At 37.6% G+C, this 18,376-nt stretch overlaps 14 non-coding genes across 14 annotated transcripts; all 14 read left to right on the top strand.

The window, feature by feature from the left end:
* The first annotated feature begins 253 nt into the window (after window positions 1-253).
* TRNAC-GCA (transfer RNA cysteine (anticodon GCA)) lies at window positions 254-325 on the top strand. Its single transcript has one exon. It is a non-coding gene; the product is annotated as a tRNA-Cys (tRNA).
* A 2,093-nt stretch (window positions 326-2,418) lies between these two features.
* Window positions 2,419-2,490, top strand: TRNAC-GCA (transfer RNA cysteine (anticodon GCA)). The gene has a single exon. It is a non-coding gene; the product is annotated as a tRNA-Cys (tRNA).
* Window positions 2,491-3,503: 1,013 nt separating this feature from the next.
* On the top strand, window positions 3,504-3,575 carry TRNAC-GCA (transfer RNA cysteine (anticodon GCA)). The gene has a single exon. It is a non-coding gene; the product is annotated as a tRNA-Cys (tRNA).
* A 1,011-nt stretch (window positions 3,576-4,586) lies between these two features.
* On the top strand, window positions 4,587-4,658 carry TRNAC-GCA (transfer RNA cysteine (anticodon GCA)). The gene has a single exon. It is a non-coding gene; the product is annotated as a tRNA-Cys (tRNA).
* Window positions 4,659-5,668: 1,010 nt separating this feature from the next.
* On the top strand, window positions 5,669-5,740 carry TRNAC-GCA (transfer RNA cysteine (anticodon GCA)). The gene has a single exon. It is a non-coding gene; the product is annotated as a tRNA-Cys (tRNA).
* A 2,095-nt stretch (window positions 5,741-7,835) lies between these two features.
* On the top strand, window positions 7,836-7,907 carry TRNAC-GCA (transfer RNA cysteine (anticodon GCA)). The gene has a single exon. It is a non-coding gene; the product is annotated as a tRNA-Cys (tRNA).
* Window positions 7,908-8,918: 1,011 nt separating this feature from the next.
* TRNAC-GCA (transfer RNA cysteine (anticodon GCA)) lies at window positions 8,919-8,990 on the top strand. Its single transcript has one exon. It is a non-coding gene; the product is annotated as a tRNA-Cys (tRNA).
* A 1,013-nt stretch (window positions 8,991-10,003) lies between these two features.
* Window positions 10,004-10,075, top strand: TRNAC-GCA (transfer RNA cysteine (anticodon GCA)). Its single transcript has one exon. It is a non-coding gene; the product is annotated as a tRNA-Cys (tRNA).
* Window positions 10,076-11,086: 1,011 nt separating this feature from the next.
* TRNAC-GCA (transfer RNA cysteine (anticodon GCA)) lies at window positions 11,087-11,158 on the top strand. The gene has a single exon. It is a non-coding gene; the product is annotated as a tRNA-Cys (tRNA).
* A 1,011-nt stretch (window positions 11,159-12,169) lies between these two features.
* Window positions 12,170-12,241, top strand: TRNAC-GCA (transfer RNA cysteine (anticodon GCA)). Its single transcript has one exon. It is a non-coding gene; the product is annotated as a tRNA-Cys (tRNA).
* A 1,010-nt stretch (window positions 12,242-13,251) lies between these two features.
* TRNAC-GCA (transfer RNA cysteine (anticodon GCA)) lies at window positions 13,252-13,323 on the top strand. The gene has a single exon. It is a non-coding gene; the product is annotated as a tRNA-Cys (tRNA).
* Window positions 13,324-15,417: 2,094 nt separating this feature from the next.
* On the top strand, window positions 15,418-15,489 carry TRNAC-GCA (transfer RNA cysteine (anticodon GCA)). The gene has a single exon. It is a non-coding gene; the product is annotated as a tRNA-Cys (tRNA).
* Window positions 15,490-16,502: 1,013 nt separating this feature from the next.
* Window positions 16,503-16,574, top strand: TRNAC-GCA (transfer RNA cysteine (anticodon GCA)). Its single transcript has one exon. It is a non-coding gene; the product is annotated as a tRNA-Cys (tRNA).
* Window positions 16,575-17,585: 1,011 nt separating this feature from the next.
* TRNAC-GCA (transfer RNA cysteine (anticodon GCA)) lies at window positions 17,586-17,657 on the top strand. The gene has a single exon. It is a non-coding gene; the product is annotated as a tRNA-Cys (tRNA).
* Window positions 17,658-18,376: the final 719 nt, after the last annotated feature.

Here is an 18,376-nt window from a genome sequence, read left to right on the forward strand (position 1 = left end):
TTTAAGAATGTTTCAAAACAATCATTGTATGTAGAGGCATTGGTCCTATGTACCACTGCCTATTCAAATAAAATAACAATGAAACAAATGAATCTGTTTTTAAATGATCCAGTTTTCCTTTAATAATTAATATTAAGGACTACTTCTCCTGTTCCACAGTTTCAAGGTTGTACTTTCTGGCACAACTTAGTATGATCCTCACACTCTTTCATGATGTACTGATATTTTGTCATTCTGATTTTACTGAAAAGCTGGGGATATAGCTCAGTGGTAGAGCATTTGACTGCAGATCAAGAGGTCCCTGGTTCAAATCCGGGTGTCCCCTCTCCCTATTTTGATTCTGTTGTTTGTAATTGGGACTTTTCATCAATTCCATTTGGATCATCTTTGACAGAGTCAGTGTTCCCTTGGATATTGCACTTTAATAGCATTTCAGTGTTTCCTGCTCAAAACCTGTGAGTAAATGCAGTTTTTAACACTCGGCTTGGTATTCCCTTTGGGAAATTTCTGAAACATCATTGATCAATTTTGGAATTCGGCTCTTCCTTTCACAGCACTAAACAAAGGGAATGGACTATGAAACCAATTGACAACTTTGTTATACTGTTTGGTGCTTTCTTGTATTGCACTGAAGAAATGGCGTATAAAACTTGGCAGCGAAGCAGTCAATCTATTTCTCATTTCACCTGTATCTTCAGTCTTACATATATTCCACCTCTTCTCGGTGCATGCAAAGTATGTGTTTGTTTGAAGCACTTCATTTTTGTGCAACGTAGGAACTATTTAATTTCTCCTTAAAAGCTCTGCCTACGTGCAAGATGTACGAACTATCATTGCAGTTGCACGAAGGCTGGTCTGAAGAATCAGGCCATTTGCAAACACAAAATGGCTTTTTCTGATGTATTAAATGGAAGGTATTCGAAAGGGGTGTTTGGGTGTACCTTCCAAATACCGAATTGTAGTAGTACGTCGAAATGTTTTTTCACCATAATGTGGCCCAAAACAATCATACTTCATCACCATCTCAGTGATTGTGGTAACCAATCCTCAAATGATAAGGTGTCCCGTAAAAACCTCCTCCCCTTTAAGAATGTTTCAAAACAATCATTGTATGTAGAGGCATTGGTCCTATGTTCCACTGCCTATTCAAATAAAATAACAATGAAACAAGTATCTGTTTTTTAAATGATCCAGTTTTCCTTTAATAAATAATATTAAGGACTACTTCTCCTGTTCCACAGTTTCAAGGTTGTACTTTCCGGAACAACTCAGTATGATCCTCTCACTCTTTCATGATGTACTGATATTTTGTCATTCTAATTTTACTGTAAAGCTGGGGATATAGCTCAGTGGTAGAGCATTTGAGTGCAGATCAAGAGGTACCAGGTTCAAATCCTGGTGTCCCCTCACCCTATTTTGATTCTGTTGTTTGTAATTGGGACTTTTCATCAATTCCATTTGAAACATCTTTGACTGAGTCAGTGTTCCCTTGGATATTGCACTTTAATAGCATTTCATTGTTTCCTGCTCAAAGCCTGTGAGTAAATGCAGTTTTTAACACTCGGCTTGGTATTCCCTTTGGGAAATTTCTGAAACATCATTGATCATTTTTGGAATTCGGCTCTTCCTTTCACAGCACTAAACAAAGGGAATGGACTATGAAACCAATTGACAACTTTGTTATACTGTTTGGTGCTTTCTTGTATTACACTGAAGAAATGGCGTATAAAACTTGGCAGCGAAGCAGTCAATCTATTTCTCATTTCACCTGTGTCTTCAGTCTTACATATATTCCACCTCTTCTCTGTGCATGCAAAGTATGTGTTTGTTTGAAGCACTTCATTTTTGTGCAACATAGGAACTATTTAATTTCTCCTTAAAAGCTCTGCCTACGTGCAAGATGTACGAACTATCATTGCAGTTGCAAGAAGGCTGGTCTGAAGAATCAGGCCATTTGCAAATGAAAAATGGCTTTTTCTGATGTATTAAATGGAAGGTATTCGAAAGGGGTGTTTGGGTGTACCTTCCAAATACCGAATTGTAGTGGTACGTAGAAATGTTTTTCCACCATAATTTGGCCAAAACGATCATACTTCATCACCATCTCCGTGATTGTGGTAACAAATCCTCAAATGATAAGGTGTCCCGTAAAAACCTCTACCCCTTTAAGAATGTTTCAAAACAATCATTGTATGTAGAGGCATTGGTCCTATGTACCACTGCCTTATCAAATAAAATAACAATGAAACAAATAAATCTGTTTTTTAACTGATCCAGTTTTCCTTTAATAAATAATATTAAGGACTACTTCTCCTGTTCCACAGTTTCAAGGTTGTACTTTCTGGCACAACTTAGTATGATCCTCACACTCTTTCATGATGTACTGATATTTAGTCATTCTGATTTTACTGATAAGCTGGGGATATAGCTCAGTGGTAGAGCATTTGACTGCAGATCAGGAGGTCCCTGGTTCAAATCCGGGTGTCCCCTCACCCTATTTTGATTCTGTTGTTTGTAATTGGGACTTTTCATCAATTCCATTTGGATCATCTTTGACAGAGTCAGTGTTCCCTTGGATATTGCACTTTAATAGCATTTCAGTGTTTCCTGCTCAAAGCCTGTGAGTAAATGCAGTTTTTAACACTCGGCTTGGTATTCCCTTTGGGAAATTTCTGAAACATCATTGATCAATTTTGGAATTCGGCTCTTCCTTTCACAGCACTAAACAAAGGGAATGGACTATGAAACCAATTGACAACTTTGTTATACTGTTTGGTGCTTTCTTGTATTACACTGAAGAAATGGCGTATAAAACTTGGCAGCAAAGCAGTAAATCTATTTCTCATTTCACCTGTGTCTTCAGTCTTACATATATTCCACCTCTTCTCTGTGCATGCAAAGTATGTGTTTGTTTGAAGCACTTCATTTTTGTGCAACATAGGAACTATTTAATTTCTCCTTTAAAGCTCTGCCTACGTGCAAGATGCACGAACTATCATTGCAGTTGCAAGAAAGCTGGTCTGAAGAATCAGGCCATTTGCAAACGCAAAATGGTTTTTTTCTGATGTATTAAATGCAAGGTATTCGAAAGGGGTGTTTGGGTGTACCTTCCAAATACCGAATTGTAGTGGTACGTAGAAATGTTTTTCCACCATAATTTGGCCCAAAACAATCATACTTCATCACCATGTCAGTGATTGTGGTAACCAATCCTCAAATGATAAGGTGTCCCGTAAAAACCTCTTCCCCTTTAAGAATGTTTCAAAACAATCATTGTATGTAGAGGCATTGGTCCTATGTACCACTGCCTATTCAAATAAAATAACAATGAAACAAATAAATCTGTTTTTTAACTGATCCAGTTTTCCTTTAATAAATAATATTAAGGACTACTTCTCCTGTTCCACAGTTTCAAGGATGTACTTTCTGGCACAACTTAGTATGATCCTCACACTCTTTCATGATGTACTGATATTTTGTCATTCTTATTTTACTGAAAAGCTGGGGATATAGCTCAGTGGTAGAGCATTTGACTGCAGATCAAGAGGTCCCTGGTTCAAATCCGGGTGTCCCCTCACCCTATTTTGATTCTGTTGTTTGTAATTGGGACTTTTCATCAAACCCATTTGGATCATCTTTGACAGAGTCAGTGTTCCCTTGGATATTGCACTTTAATAGCATTTCAGTGTTTCCTGCTCAAAACCTGTGAGTAAATGCAGTTTTTAACACTCGGCTTGGTATTCCCTTTGGGAAATTTCTGTAACATCATTGATCAATTTTGGAATTCGGCTCTTCCTTTCACAGCACTAAACAAAGGGAATGGACTATGAAACAAATTGACAACTTTGTTATACTGTTTGGTGCTTTCTTGTATTGCACTGAAGAAATGGCGTATAAAACTTGGCAGCGAAGCAGTCAATCTATTTCTCATTTCACCTCTGTCTTCAGTCTTACATATATTTCACCTCTTCTCTGTGCATGCAAAGTATGTGTTTGTTTGAAGCACTTCATTTTTGTGCAACGTAGGAACTATTTAATTTCTCCTGAAAAGCTCTGCCTACTTGCAAGATGTACGAACTATCATTGCAGTTGCAAGAAGGCTGATCTGAAGAATCAGGCCATTTGCAAACGCAAAATGGCTTTTTCTGATGTGTTAAATGGAAGGTATTCGAAAGGGGTGTTTGGGTGTACCTTCCAAATACCGAATTGTAGTGGTACGTAGAAATGTTTTTCCACCATAATTTGGCCAAAACAATCATACTTCATCACCATCTCCGTGATTGTGGTAACCAATCCTCAAATGATAAGGTGTCCCGTAAAAACCTCTTCCCCTTTAAGAATGTTTCAAAACAATCATTGTATGTAGAGTCATTGGTCCTATGTACCACTGCCTATTCAAATAAAATAACAATGAAACAAATAAATCTGTTTTTTAACTGATCCAGTTTTCCTTTAATAAATAATATTAAGGACTACTTCTCCTGTTCCACAGTTTCAAGGTTGTACTTTCTGGCACAACTTAGTATGATCCTCACACTCTTTCATGATGTACTGATATTTTGTCATTCTTATTTTAGTGAAAAGCTGGGGATATAGCTCAGTGGTAGAGCATTTGACTGCAGATCAAGAGGTCCCTGGTTCAAATCCGGGTGTCCCCTCACCCTATTTTGATTCTGTTGTTTGTAATTGGGACTTTTCATCAATTCCATTTGGATCATCTTTGACAGAGTCAGTGTTCCCTTGGATATTGCACTTTAATAGCATTTCAGTGTTTCCTGCTCAAAACCTGTGAGCAAATGCAGATTTTAACTCTCGGCTTGGTATTCCCTTTGGGAAATTTCTGTAACATCATTGATCAATTTTGGAATTCGGCTCTTCCTTTCACAGCACTAAACAAAGGGAATGGACTATGAAACCATTTGACAACTTTGTTATACTGTTTGGTGCTTTCTTGTATTGCACTGAAGAAATGGCGTATAAAACTTGGCAGCGAAGCAGTCAATCTATTTCTCATTTCACCTCTGTCTTCAGTCTTACATATATTTCACCTCTTCTCTGTGCATGCAAAGTATGTGTTTGTTTGAAGCACTTCATTTTTGTGCAACGTAGGCACTATTTAATTTCTCCTGAAAAGCTCTGCCTACTTGCAAGATGTACGAACTATCATTGCAGTTGCAAGAAGGCTGATCTGAAGAATCAGGCCTTTTGCAAACGCAAAATGGCTTTTTCTGATGTGTTAAATGGAAGGTATTCGAAAGGGGTGTTTGGGTGTACCTTCCAAATACCGAATTGTAGTGGTACGTAGAAATGTTTTTCCACCATAATTTGGCCAAAACAATCATACTTCATCACCATCTCCGTGATTGTGGTAACCAATCCTTAAATAATAAGGTGTCCCGTAAAAACCTCTTCCCCTTTAAGAATGTTTCAAAACAATCATTGTATGTAGAGGCATTGGTCCTATGTACCACTGCCTATTCAAATAAAATAACAATGAAACAAATAAATCTGTTTTTAAATGATCCAGTTTTCCTTTAATAAATAATATTAAGGACTACTTCTCCTGTTCCACAGTTTCAAGGTTGTACTTTCTGGCACAACTTAGTATGATCCTCACACTCTTTCATGATGTACTGATATTTTGTCATTCTGATTTTACTGAAAAGCTGGGGATATAGCTCAGTGGTAGAGCATTTGACTGCAGATCAAGAGGTCCTTGGTTCAAATCCGGGTGTCCCCTCACCCTATTTTGATTCTGTTGTTTGTAATTGGTACTTTTCATCAATTCCATTTGGATCATCTTTGACAGAGTCAGTGTTCCCTTGGATATTGCACTTTAATAGCATTTCAGTGTTTCCTGCTCAAAACCTGTGAGTAAATGCAGTTTTTAACACTCGGCTTGGTATTCCCTTTGGGAAATTTTTGAAACATCATTGATCAATTTTGGAATTCGGCTCTTCCTTTCACAGCACTAAACAAAGGGAATGGACTATGAAACCAATTGACAACTTTGTTATACTGTTTGGTGCTTTCTTGTATTGCACTGAAGAAATGGCGTATAAAACTTGGCAGCGAAGCAGTCAATCTATTTCTCATTTCACCTGTGTCTTCAGTCTTACATATATTCCACCTCTTCTCTGTGCATGCAAAGTATGTGTTTGTTTGAAGCACTTCATTTTTGTGCAACGTAGGAACTATTTAATTTCTCCTTAAAAGCTCTGCCTACGTGCAAGATGTACGAACTATCATTGCAGTTGCAAGAAGGCTGGTCTGAAGAATCAGGCCATTTGCAAACACAAAATGGCTTTTTCTGATGTATTAAATGGAAGGTATTCGAAAGGGGTGTTTTGGTGTACCTTCCAAATACCGAATTGTAGTGGTACGTAGAAATGTTTTTCCACCATATTTTGGCCAAAACAATCATACTTCATCACCATCTCTGTGATTGTGGTAACCAATCCTCAAATAATAAGGTGTCCCGTAAAAACCTCTTCCCCTTTAAGAATGTTTCAAAACAATCATTGTATGTAGAGGCATTGGTCCTATATACCACTGCCTATTCAAATAAAATAACAATGAAACAAATAAATCTGTTTTTTAACTGATCCAGTTTTCCTTTAATAAATAATATTAAGGACTACTTCTCCTGTTCCACAGTTTCAAGGTTGACCTTTATGGCACAACTTAGTATGATCCTCACACTCTTTCATGATGTACTGATATTTTGTCATTCTTATTTTACTGAAAAGCTGGGGATATAGCTCAGTGGTTGGTGCATTTGACTGCAAATCAAGAGGTCCCTGGTTCAAATCCAGGTGTCCCCTCACCCTATTTTGATTCTGTTGTTTGTATTTGGGACTTTTCATCAATTCCATTTGGATCATCTTTGACTGAGTCAGTGTTCCCTTGGATATTGCACTTTAATAGCATTTCAGTGTTTCCTGCTCAAAGCCTGTGAGTAAATGCAGTTTTTAACACTCGGCTTGGTATTCCCTTTGGGAAATTTCTGAAACATCATTGATCAATTTTGGAATTCGGCTCTTCCTTTCACAGCACTAAACAAAGGGAATGGACTATGAAACCTATTGACAACTTTGTTATACTGTTTGGGGCTTTCTTGTATTGCACTGAAGAAATTACGTATAAAACTTGGCAGCGAAGCAGTCAATCTATTTCTCATTTCACCTTTGTCTTCAGTCTTACATATATTCCACCTCTTCTCTGTGCATGCAAAGTATGTGTTTGTTTGAAGCACTTAACTTTTTGTGCAACCTAGGAACTATTTAATTTCTCCTTAAAAGCTCTGCCTACGTGCAAGATGTACGAGCTATCTTTGCAGTTGCAAGAAGGCTGGTCCGAAGAATCAGGCTATTTGCAAACGCAAAGTGGCTTTTTCTGATGTATTAAATGGAAGGTATTCGAAAGGGGTGTTTGTGTGTACCTTCCAAATACCGAATTGTAGTGGTACGTACAAATGTTTTTCCACCATAATTTGGCCCAAATCAATCATACTTCATCACCATCTCAGTGATTGTGGTAACCAATCCTCAAATGATAAGTTGTCCCGTAAAAACCTCTTCCCCTTTAAGAATGTTTCAAAACAATCATTGTATGTAGAGGCATTGGTCCAATGTACGACTGCCTATTCAAATAAAATAACAATGAAACAAATATCTGTTTTTTAAATGATCCAGTTTTCCTTTATTAAATAATATTAAGGACTACTTCTCCTGTTCCACAGTTTCAAGGTTGTACTTTCTGGCACAACTTAGTATGATCCTCACACTCTTTCATGATGTACTGATATTTTGTCATTCTGACTTTACTGAAAAGCTGGGGATATAGCTCAGTGGTAGAGCATTTGACTGCAGATCAAGAGGTCCCTGGTTCAAATCCGGGTGTCCCCTCACCCTATTTTGATTCTGTTGTTTGTAATTGGGACTTTTCATCAATTCCATTTGGATCATCTTTGACAGAGTCAGTGTTCCCTTGGATATTGCACTCTAATAGCATTTCAGTGTTTCCTGCTCAAAACCTGTGAGTAAATGCAGTTTTTAACACTCGGCTGGGTATTCCCTTTGGGAAATTTCTGAAACATCATTGATCAATTTTGGAATTTGGCTCTTCCTTTCACAGCACTAAACAAAGGGAATGGACTATGAAACCAATTGACAACTTTGTTATACTGTTTGGTGCTTTCTTGTATTGCACTGAAGAAATGGCGTATAAAACTTGGCAGCGAAGCAGTCAATCTATTTCTCATTTCACCTGTGTCTTCAGTCTTACATATATTCCACCTCTTCTCTGTGCATGCAAAGTATGTGTTTGTTTGAAGCACTTCATTTTTGTGCAACGTAGGAACTATTTAATTTCTCCTTAAAAGCTCTGCCTACGTGCAAGATGTACGAACTATCATTGCAGTTGCAAGAAGGCTGGTCTGAAGAATCAGGCCATTTGCAAACGCAAAATGACTTTTTCTGATGTATTAAATGGAAGGTATTCGAAAGGGGTGTTTGGGTGTACCTTCCAAATACCGAATTGTAGTGGTACGTAGAAATGTTTTTCCACCATAATTTGGCCAAAACAATCATACTTCATCACCATCTCCGTGATTGTGGTAACCAATCCTCAAATGATAAGGTGTCCAGTAAAAACCTCTTCCCCTTTAAGAATGTTTCAAAACAATCATTTTATGTAGAGGCATTGGTCCTATGTACCACTGCCTATTCAAATAAAATAACAATGAAACAAATAAATCTGTTTTTTAACTGATCCAGTTTTCCTTTAATAAATAATATTAAGGACTACTTCTCCTGTTCCACAGTTTCAAGGTTGTACTTTCTGGCACAACTTAGTATGATCCTCACACTCTTTCATGATGTACTGATATTTAGTCATTCTGATTTTACTGATAAGCTGGGGATATAGCTCAGTGGTAGAGCATTTGACTGCAGATCAGGAGGTCCCTGGTTCAAATCCGGGTGTCCCCTCACCCTATTTTGATTCTGTTGTTTGTAATTGGGACTTTTCATCAATTCCATTTGGATCATCTTTGACAGAGTCAGTGTTCCCTTGGATATTGCACTTTAATAGCATTTCAGTGTTTCCTGCTCAAAGCCTGTGAGTAAATGCAGTTTTTAACACTCGGCTTGGTATTCCCTTTGGGAAATTTCTGAAACATCATTGATCAATTTTGGAATTCGGCTCTTCCTTTCACAGCACTAAACAAAGGGAATGGACTATGAAACCAATTGACAACTTTGTTATACTGTTTGGTGCTTTCTTGTATTACACTGAAGAAATGGCGTATAAAACTTGGCAGCAAAGCAGTAAATCTATTTCTCATTTCACCTGTGTCTTCAGTCTTACATATATTCCACCTCTTCTCTGTGCATGCAAAGTATGTGTTTGTTTGAAGCACTTCATTTTTGTGCAACATAAGAACTATTTAATTTCTCCTTTAAAGCTCTGCCTACGTGCAAGATGCACGAACTATCATTGCAGTTGCAAGAAGGCTGGTCTGAAGAATCAGGCCATTTGCAAACGCAAAATGGTTTTTTTCTGATGTATTAAATGCAAGGTATTCGAAAGGGGTGTTTGGGTGTACCTTCCAAATACCGAATTGTAGTGGTACGTAGAAATGTTTTTCCACCATAATTTGGCCCAAAACAATCATACTTCATCACCATGTCAGTGATTGTGGTAACCAATCCTCAAATGATAAGGTGTCCCGTAAAAACCTCTTCCCCTTTAAGAATGTTTCAAAACAATCATTGTATGTAGAGGCATTGGTCCTATGTACCACTGCCTATTCAAATAAAATAACAATGAAACAAATAAATCTGTTTTTTAACTGATCCAGTTTTCCTTTAATAAATAATATTAAGGACTACTTCTCCTGTTCCACAGTTTCAAGGATGTACTTTCTGGCACAACTTAGTATGATCCTCACACTCTTTCATGATGTACTGATATTTTGTCATTCTTATTTTACTGAAAAGCTGGGGATATAGCTCAGTGGTAGAGCATTTGACTGCAGATCAAGAGGTCCCTGGTTCAAATCCGGGTGTCCCCTCACCCTATTTTGATTCTGTTGTTTGTAATTGGGACTTTTCATCAAATCCATTTGGATCATCTTTGACAGAGTCAGTGTTCCCTTGGATATTGCACTTTAATAGCATTTCAGTGTTTCCTGCTCAAAACCTGTGAGTAAATGCAGTTTTTAACACTCGGCTTGGTATTCCCTTTGGGAAATTTCTGTAACATCATTGATCAATTTTGGAATTCGGCTCTTCCTTTCACAGCACTAAACAAAGGGAATGGACTATGAAACAAATTGACAACTTTGTTATACTGTTTGGTGCTTTCTTGTATTGCACTGAAGAAATGGCGTATAAAACTTGGCAGCGAAGCAGTAAATCTATTTCTCATTTCACCTCTGTCTTCAGTCTTACATATATTTCACCTCTTCTCTGTGCATGCAAAGTATGTGTTTGTTTGAAGCACTTCATTTTTGTGCAACGTAGGAACTATTTTTTTTCTCCTGAAAAGCTCTGCCTACTTGCAAGATGTACGAACTATCATTGCAGTTGCAAGAAGGCTGATCTGAAGAATCAGGCCATTTGCAAACGCAAAATGGCTTTTTCTGATGTGTTAAATGGAAGGTATTCGAAAGGGGTGTTTGGGTGTACCTTCCAAATACCGAATTGTAGTGGTACGTAGAAATGTTTTTCCACCATAATTTGGCCAAAACAATCATACTTCATCACCATCTCCGTGATTGTGGTAACCAATCCTCAAATGATAAGGTGTCCCGTAAAAACCTCTTCCCCTTTAAGAATGTTTCAAAACAATCATTGTATGTAGAGTCATTGGTCCTATGTACCACTGCCTATTCAAATAAAATAACAATGAAACAAATAAATCTGTTTTTTAACTGATCCAGTTTTCCTTTAATAAATAATATTAAGGACTACTTCTCCTGTTCCACAGTTTCAAGGTTGTACTTTCTGGCACAACTTAGTATGATCCTCACACTCTTTCATGATGTACTGATATTTTGTCATTCTTATTTTAGTGAAAAGCTGGGGATATAGCTCAGTGGTAGAGCATTTGACTGCAGATCAAGAGGTCCCTGGTTCAAATCCGGGTGTCCCCTCACCCTATTATGATTCTGTTGTTTGTAATTGGGACTTTTCATCAATTCCATTTGGATCATCTTTGACAGAGTCAGTGTTCCCTTGGATATTGCACTTTAATAGCATTTCAGTGTTTCCTGCTCAAAGCCTGTGAGTAAATGCAGTTTTTAACACTCGGCTTGGTATTCCCTTTGGGAAATTTCTGAAACATCATTGATCAATTTTGGAATTCGGCTCTTCCTTTCACAGCACTAAACAAAGGGAATGGACTATGAAACCAATTGACAACTTTGTTATACTGTTTGGTGCTTTCTTGTATTGCACTGAAGAAATGGCGTATAAAACCTGGCAGCGAAGCAGTCAATCTATTTCTCATTTCACCTGTGTCTTCAGTCTTACATATATTCCACCTCTTCTCTGTGCATGCAAAGTATGTGTTTGTTTGAAGCACTTCATTTTTGTGCAACGTAGGAACTATTTAATTTCTCCTTAAAAGCTCTGCCTACGTGCAAGATGTACGAACTATCATTGCAGTTGCAAGAAGGCTGGTCTGAAGAATCAGGCCATTTGCAAACGCAAAATGGCTTTTTCTGATGTATTAAATGGAAGGTATTTGAAAGGGGTGTTTTGGTGTACCTTCCAAATACCGAATTGTAGTGGTACGTAGAAATGTTTTTCCACCATATTTTGGCCAAAACAATCATACTTCATCACCATCACTGTGATTGTGGTAACCAATCCTCAAATAATAAGGTGTCCCGTAAAAACCTCTTCCCCTTTAAGAATGTTTCAAAACAATCATTGTATGTAGAGGCATTGGTCCTATGTACCACTGCCTATTCAAATAAAATAACAATGAAACAAATAAATCTGTTTTTTAACTGATCCAGTTTTCCTTTAATAAATAATATTAAGGACTACTTCTCCTGTTCCACAGTTTCAAGGTTGTACTTTCTGGCACAACTTAGTATGATCCTCACACTCTTTCATGATGTACTGATATTTTGTCATTCTGACTTTACTGAAAAGCTGGGGATATAGCTCAGTGGTAGAGCATTTGACTGCAGATCAAGAGGTCCCTGGTTCAAATCCGGGTGTCCCCTCACCCTATTTTGATTCTGTTGTTTGTAATTGGGACTTTTCATCAATTCCATTTGGATCATCTTTGACTGAGTCAGTGTTCCCTTGGATATTGCACTTTAATAGCATTTCATTGTTTCCTGCTCAAAGCCTGTGAGTAAATGCAGTTTTTAACACTCGGCTTGGTATTCCCTTTGGGAAATTTCTGAAACATCATTGATCAATTTTGGAATTCGGCTCTTCCTTTCACAGCACTAAACAAAGGGAATGGACTATGAAACCAATTGACAACTTTGTTATACTGTTTGGTGCTTTCTTGTATTACACTGAAGAAATGGCGTATAAAACTTGGCAGCGAAGCAGTCAATCTATTTCTCATTTCACCTGTGTCTTCAGTCTTACATATATTCCACCTCTTCTCTGTGCATGCAAAGTATGTGTTTGTTTGAAGCACTTCATTTTTGTGCAACATAGGAACTATTTAATTTCTCCTTAAAAGCTCTGCCTACGTGCAAGATGTACGAACTATCATTGCAGTTGCAAGAAGGCTGGTCTGAAGAATCAGGCCATTTGCAAACGCAAAATGGCTTTTTCTGATGTATTAAATGGAAGGTATTCGAAAGGGGTGTTTGGGTGTACCTTCCAAATACCGAATTGTAGTGGTACGTAGAAATGTTTTTCCACCATAATTTGGCCAAAACAATCATACTTCATCACCATCTCCGTGATTGTGGTAACCAATCCTCAAATGATAAGGTGTCCCGTAAAAACCTCTTCCCCTTTAAGAATGTTTCAAAACAATCATTGTATGTAGAGGCATTGGTCCTATGTACCACTGCCTATTCAAATAAAATAACAATGAAACAAATGAATCTGTTTTTAAATGATCCAGTTTTCCTTTAATAATTAATATTAAGGACTACTTCTCCTGTTCCACAGTTTCAAGGTTGTACTTTCTGGCACAACTTAGTATGATCCTCACACTCTTTCATGATGTACTGATATTTTGTCATTCTGATTTTACTGAAAAGCTGGGGATATAGCTCAGTGGTAGAGCATTTGACTGCAGATCAAGAGGTCCCTGGTTCAAATCCGGGTGTCCCCTCTCCCTATTTTGATTCTGTTGTTTGTAATTGGGACTTTTCATCAATTCCATTTGGATCATCTTTGACAGAGTCAGTGTTCCCTTGGATATTGCACTTTAATAGCATTTCAGTGTTTCCTGCTCAAAACCTGTGAGTAAATGCAGTTTTTAACACTCGGCTTGGTATTCCCTTTGGGAAATTTCTGAAACATCATTGATCAATTTTGGAATTCGGCTCTTCCTTTCACAGCACTAAACAAAGGGAATGGACTATGAAACCAATTGACAACTTTGTTATACTGTTTGGTGCTTTTGTTGTATTGCACTGAAGAAATGGCGTATTAAACTTGGCAGCGAAGCAGTCAATCTATTTCTCATTTCACCTGTATCTTCAGTCTTACATATATTCCACCTCTTCTCGGTGCATGCAAAGTATGTGTTTGTTTGAAGCACTTCATTTTTGTGCAACGTAGGAACTATTTAATTTCTCCTTAAAAGCTCTGCCTACGTGCAAGATGTACGAACTATCATTGCAGTTGCAAGAAGGCTGGTCTGAAGAATCAGGCCATTTGCAAACACAAAATGGCTTTTTCTGATGTATTAAATGGAAGGTATTCGAAAGGGGTGTTTGGGTGTACCTTCCAAATACCGAATTGTAGTAGTACGTCGAAATGTTTTTTCACCATAATGTGGCCCAAAACAATCATACTTCATCACCATCTCAGTGATTGTGGTAACCAATCCTCAAATGATAAGGTGTCCCGTAAAAACCTCCTCCCCTTTAAGAATGTTTCAAAACAATCATTGTATGTAGAGGCATTGGTCCTATGTTCCACTGCCTATTCAAATAAAATAACAATGAAACAAGTATCTGTTTTTTAAATGATCCAGTTTTCCTTTAATAAATAATATTAAGGACTACTTCTCCTGTTCCACAGTTTCAAGGTTGTACTTTCCGGAACAACTCAGTATGATCCTCTCACTCTTTCATGATGTACTGATATTTTGTCATTCTAATTTTACTGTAAAGCTGGGGATATAGCTCAGTGGTAGAGCATTTGAGTGCAGATCAAGAGGTACCAGGTTCAAATCCTGGTGTCCCCTCACCCTATTTTGATTCTGTTGTTTGTAATTGGGACTTTTCATCAATTCCATTTGAAACATCTTTGACTGAGTCAGTGTTCCCTTGGATATTGCACTTTAATAGCATTTCATTGTTTCCTGCTCAAAGCCTGTGAGTAAATGCAGTTTTTAACACTCGGCTTGGTATTCCCTTTGGGAAATTTCTGAAACATCATTGATCATTTTTGGAATTCGGCTCTTCCTTTCACAGCACTAAACAAAGGGAATGGACTATGAAACCAATTGACAACTTTGTTATACTGTTTGGTGCTTTCTTGTATTACACTGAAGAAATGGCGTATAAAACTTGGCAGCGAAGCAGTCAATCTATTTCTCATTTCACCTGTGTCTTCAGTCTTACATATATTCCCCCTCTTCTCTGTGCATGCAAAGTATGTGTTTGTTTGAAGCACTTCATTTTTGTGCAACATAGGAACTATTTAATTTCTCCTTAAAAGCTCTGCCTACGTGCAAGATGTACGAACTATCATTGCAGTTGCAAGAAGGCTGGTCTGAAGAATCAGGCCATTTGCAAATGAAAAATGGCTTTTTCTGATGTATTAAATGGAAGGTATTCGAAAGGGGTGTTTGGGTGTACCTTCCAAATACCGAATTGTAGTGGTACGTAGAAATGTTTTTCCACCATAATTTGGCCAAAACGATCATACTTCATCACCATCTCCGTGATTGTGGTAACAAATCCTCAAATGATAAGGTGTCCCGTAAAAACCTCTACCCCTTTAAGAATGTTTCAAAACAATCATTGTATGTAGAGGCATTGGTCCTATGTACCACTGCCTTATCAAATAAAATAACAATGAAACAAATAAATCTGTTTTTTAACTGATCCAGTTTTCCTTTAATAAATAATATTAAGGACTACTTCTCCTGTTCCACAGTTTCAAGGTTGTACTTTCTGGCACAACTTAGTATGATCCTCACACTCTTTCATGATGTACTGATATTTAGTCATTCTGATTTTACTGATAAGCTGGGGATATAGCTCAGTGGTAGAGCATTTGACTGCAGATCAGGAGGTCCCTGGTTCAAATCCGGGTGTCCCCTCACCCTATTTTGATTCTGTTGTTTGTAATTGGGACTTTTCATCAATTCCATTTGGATCATCTTTGACAGAGTCAGTGTTCCCTTGGATATTGCACTTTAATAGCATTTCAGTGTTTCCTGCTCAAAGCCTGTGAGTAAATGCAGTTTTTAACACTCGGCTTGGTATTCCCTTTGGGAAATTTCTGAAACATCATTGATCAATTTTGGAATTCGGCTCTTCCTTTCACAGCACTAAACAAAGGGAATGGACTATGAAACCAATTGACAACTTTGTTATACTGTTTGGTGCTTTCTTGTATTACACTGAAGAAATGGCGTATAAAACTTGGCAGCAAAGCAGTAAATCTATTTCTCATTTCACCTGTGTCTTCAGTCTTACATATATTCCACCTCTTCTCTGTGCATGCAAAGTATGTGTTTGTTTGAAGCACTTCATTTTTGTGCAACATAGGAACTATTTAATTTCTCCTTTAAAGCTCTGCCTACGTGCAAGATGCACGAACTATCATTGCAGTTGCAAGAAAGCTGGTCTGAAGAATCAGGCCATTTGCAAACGCAAAATGGTTTTTTTCTGATGTATTAAATGCAAGGTATTCGAAAGGGGTGTTTGGGTGTACCTTCCAAATACCGAATTGTAGTGGTACGTAGAAATGTTTTTCCACCATAATTTGGCCCAAAACAATCATACTTCATCACCATGTCAGTGATTGTGGTAACCAATCCTCAAATGATAAGGTGTCCCGTAAAAACCTCTTCCCCTTTAAGAATGTTTCAAAACAATCATTGTATGTAGAGGCATTGGTCCTATGTACCACTGCCTATTCAAATAAAATAACAATGAAACAAATAAATCTGTTTTTTAACTGATCCAGTTTTCCTTTAATAAATAATATTAAGGACTACTTCTCCTGTTCCACAGTTTCAAGGATGTACTTTCTGGCACAACTTAGTATGATCCTCACACTCTTTCATGATGTACTGATATTTTGTCATTCTTATTTTACTGAAAAGCTGGGGATATAGCTCAGTGGTAGAGCATTTGACTGCAGATCAAGAGGTCCCTGGTTCAAATCCGGGTGTCCCCTCACCCTATTTTGATTCTGTTGTTTGTAATTGGGACTTTTCATCAAACCCATTTGGATCATCTTTGACAGAGTCAGTGTTCCCTTGGATATTGCACTTTAATAGCATTTCAGTGTTTCCTGCTCAAAACCTGTGAGTAAATGCAGTTTTTAACACTCGGCTTGGTATTCCCTTTGGGAAATTTCTGTAACATCATTGATCAATTTTGGAATTCGGCTCTTCCTTTCACAGCACTAAACAAAGGGAATGGACTATGAAACAAATTGACAACTTTGTTATACTGTTTGGTGCTTTCTTGTATTGCACTGAAGAAATGGCGTATAAAACTTGGCAGCGAAGCAGTCAATCTATTTCTCATTTCACCTCTGTCTTCAGTCTTACATATATTTCACCTCTTCTCTGTGCATGCAAAGTATGTGTTTGTTTGAAGCACTTCATTTTTGTGCAACGTAGGAACTATTTAATTTCTCCTGAAAAGCTCTGCCTACTTGCAAGATGTACGAACTATCATTGCAGTTGCAAGAAGGCTGATCTGAAGAATCAGGCCATTTGCAAACGCAAAATGGCTTTTTCTGATGTGTTAAATGGAAGGTATTCGAAAGGGGTGTTTGGGTGTACCTTCCAAATACCGAATTGTAGTGGTACGTAGAAATGTTTTTCCACCATAATTTGGCCAAAACAATCATACTTCATCACCATCTCCGTGATTGTGGTAACCAATCCTCAAATGATAAGGTGTCCCGTAAAAACCTCTTCCCCTTTAAGAATGTTTCAAAACAATCATTGTATGTAGAGTCATTGGTCCTATGTACCACTGCCTATTCAAATAAAATAACAATGAAACAAATAAATCTGTTTTTTAACTGATCCAGTTTTCCTTTAATAAATAATATTAAGGACTACTTCTCCTGTTCCACAGTTTCAAGGTTGTACTTTCTGGCACAACTTAGTATGATCCTCACACTCTTTCATGATGTACTGATATTTTGTCATTCTTATTTTAGTGAAAAGCTGGGGATATAGCTCAGTGGTAGAGCATTTGACTGCAGATCAAGAGGTCCCTGGTTCAAATCCGGGTGTCCCCTCACCCTATTATGATTCTGTTGTTTGTAATTGGGACTTTTCATCAATTCCATTTGGATCATCTTTGACAGAGTCAGTGTTCCCTTGGATATTGCACTTTAATAGCATTTCAGTGTTTCCTGCTCAAAGCCTGTGAGTAAATGCAGTTTTTAACACTCGGCTTGGTATTCCCTTTGGGAAATTTCTGAAACATCATTGATCAATTTTGGAATTCGGCTCTTCCTTTCACAGCACTAAACAAAGGGAATGGACTATGAAACCAATTGACAACTTTGTTATACTGTTTGGTGCTTTCTTGTATTGCACTGAAGAAATGGCGTATAAAACCTGGCAGCGAAGCAGTCAATCTATTTCTCATTTCACCTGTGTCTTCAGTCTTACAAATATTCCACCTCTTCTCTGTGCATGCAAAGTATGTGTTTGTTTGAAGCACTTCATTTTTGTGCAACGTAGGAACTATTTAATTTCTCCTTAAAAGCTCTGCCTACGTGCAAGATGTACGAACTATCATTGCAGTTGCAAGAAGACTGGTCTGAAGAATCAGGCCATTTGCAAACGCAAAATGGCTTTTTCTGATGTATTAAATGGAAGGTATTCGAAAGGGGTGTTTTGGTGTACCTTCCAAATACCGAATTGTAGTGGTACGTAGAAATGTTTTTCCACCATATTTTGGCCAAAACAATCATACTTCATCACCATCACTGTGATTGTGGTAACCAAT

The sequence above is a fragment of the Lissotriton helveticus genome, chromosome 1_2, assembly GCF_964261635.1.
Source record: "Lissotriton helveticus chromosome 1_2, aLisHel1.1, whole genome shotgun sequence".
Lineage (NCBI taxonomy): Eukaryota > Metazoa > Chordata > Amphibia > Caudata > Salamandridae > Lissotriton > Lissotriton helveticus.